Source organism: Chrysochloris asiatica, unplaced genomic scaffold (genome assembly GCF_000296735.1).
Source record: "Chrysochloris asiatica unplaced genomic scaffold, ChrAsi1.0 scaffold00003, whole genome shotgun sequence".
In the NCBI taxonomy this organism is placed as follows: domain Eukaryota; kingdom Metazoa; phylum Chordata; class Mammalia; order Afrosoricida; family Chrysochloridae; genus Chrysochloris; species Chrysochloris asiatica.
Window position 1 is genome coordinate 1,873,207 of NW_006408521.1, and position 2,615 is coordinate 1,875,821.

The following is a 2,615-nucleotide window of genomic DNA, read 5'->3' on the forward strand; positions in this document are numbered from 1 at the left end:
CTCATTTATTTCTGCTCCGATCTTTATTTTTTCTTTTCTTTTGGTGACTGTGGGTTCTGTCTGTTGCTCTGTTTCTAGTTGTTGGAGATGCTGTGTTAATGTGTTAATTTTGGTTCTTTCTTCTTTTTTTATGTGTTCATTTATCACAATGAAGTGTCCTCTCAGCACTGCTTTCGCCATGTCCCAAAGATTTTGGTATGTTGTATTTTCGTTCTTGTTTATTTCTAGGAACTTTGTGAATTCACGTTTAATTTCTTCTATTACCTAATTGCTTTTCAGCAGGGTGCTGTTAAGTTTTCATGTATTTGACTTTATTTCCTTGGTCTTCTTATTGTTGATTTCTAGTTTTACAGCATTATTGTCACTCCTTGAAAACCCAATACAAGATCACTAGGAGTTGGAACTGACTCGATGGTGTGGCACTGTGGGTTAATGTGCCAGACTGCAAAGACATTTGAACTGTAAGGTTGGCAGTTCAAGCTCACCAGCTGCTTCTTGAAAACCCTATGTAGGATTGTTATGGGTTGGAACCGACTCAACGGCACTTCACAACAACAACTATCTAGGTTATTATGATAACTATGGAAGTCAGTCTTAACCTGAGAAGAACATCAAACAAAATGTCCTTTGACTCTGGACAGTCTTAGTAAATCATTGAACTATATATAAGAAAAAGGTTTAATAAATTTTTATGTTGAAATATCTATGTCATCAGTTAAAAAGGATTATCGGGAAGTTTGGATAGAACTATCAGAATACTGCCCTAGACACTATCCAGGAAATGAGTTTGCATTGTTTCTTGTCAGTGGCCTATCAGAAGAGATTGCTTGTAATGTCAGCATCCTTGATAGCCAGCGCTGTGAGGAGTGGTGCTGCTGAATCTGCCCAGGAGAGCTGCAGCATCCAGGATTCTACCTCACAGAGTTGCGAGGTGGTGAGGAAGCTCTCATTTTGGATAGAAGAGCAAAATGAATGTTTCAAAATATGAGAGAAGATTGAATTACAACAGGAGTAAGAGCAATAACATGACAGTTATAGGTCAATACAAGGACAATACTATGTTGATTGCTTTATAAACACGATCTCACTTAACCCTTTCCTCAAACTTGGTGGACAGAGATCTCCATTTTGTAGATGAGGCCAGGAAGGCTATGAGCATGAGCATTCAGTAAGTGGTGGTGGTCATGTGCCGTGAAATTGATTCCGACTCATAGCGACCCTGCACAGGGTTTCTGAGGCTGTAAATCTTTATAGGAGCAGAAAACTTCATCTTTCTCCTACAGAACAGTTGGTAATTTCAAACTGCTGACCTTGAAGTTAGCAGCCCGATTTGTAACCACTACACTACCAGAGTTTCTTATTCAGTAAGCACTGCTACCTAAACTTGGTTAAATAGCAGGTCATTATGGTATACAGGACTGTGAACCACAAGATTATCAGTTTAAACTCACCAGCTGCTTCTCGGAACTCTGTACAGGGTTGCTATGAGTCGACTGATGGAATTTAGCAACAACAAATGGTTTATTAGGAATCCTGGTGTGGTGTTGTAGAGTAAGCATTGGACTGTTAACCACAAGGTCGACTGTTCAAACCCACTGGCTGCTTTTCAGGAGGCCCTAATCAGGGACCCTATGAGTTGGATCCGACTTGGATCACTAAACAACAACAATGGTATACTGGCACAGAATAGGTCAGTGACGCAGAACTAAGTTGATAGTTACAAAGCAATAGAATCAGGATTGGACAAAACTCTGATTTCAAAACCCAGGTTCTTCTTCACAGCTGCTTCTTCCCAGTGTTGTGATACTTTTCTGTCGTTTACTAAGAGAGATTTCTGAGCGTTGTTGTTAAGTGCCATCGAGTCAGTTCCGGGAGGGTTTCCAGTACAGGGAGGGTTTCCAAGGAGCAGCTGGTGGGTTTGAGCTACCAACCTTGTGTTTTGCTGTCCACTGCTGATCCTAAGTGCTGGAGATAAAATGTGGGAATGACATGGTCCATGAAGTGGCCATTGGCTTATTCAAAGTAGGATCCACAGTCTTTTGCTTTGTTTTACTGAAATTAAACTATTTCAGTTTGTGGAATTGAAGTGAGTGTTGCTCCAGCTCTGGAGCAGAGTAACCTGTGGGAAGTTAATTCATATCAAGATACAACAGATCTGTTGTAGCAATGTGGGAGATGGCTGTGCTAGGAACCACCAACATTTCTGCTGTGGTGGTTTCAAGTCAAAGGTACCCAAAATATACATGGAGGCCTCAGAGCACTTTTCCTTCCTCTAGCTCACCAACATTTAAATCATTGCTATTAACTTAATTTATTGAATGTCTACTACATACTCATGTGGCACTGTAGGATAAGCACTGAACTGTTAACAACAAGGTTGATGATTCAAACCCACCATTTACTCCTGGAAACCCTTTAGAGGGTTGCTATGTGTTGGAACCCACTCAATAGCACTGTACAACAACAACAACAACAACAACAAACAACAACACATACTAAAAGAGCATGGATGGTGTAATGACTCACCCACAAGCTCAGCAATTTGAATCTATCAGTTGTCCCACTGGAGAAAGATGAGGCTTTTTGCTCCTATAAAGATTGACAGCCTCAGGTAC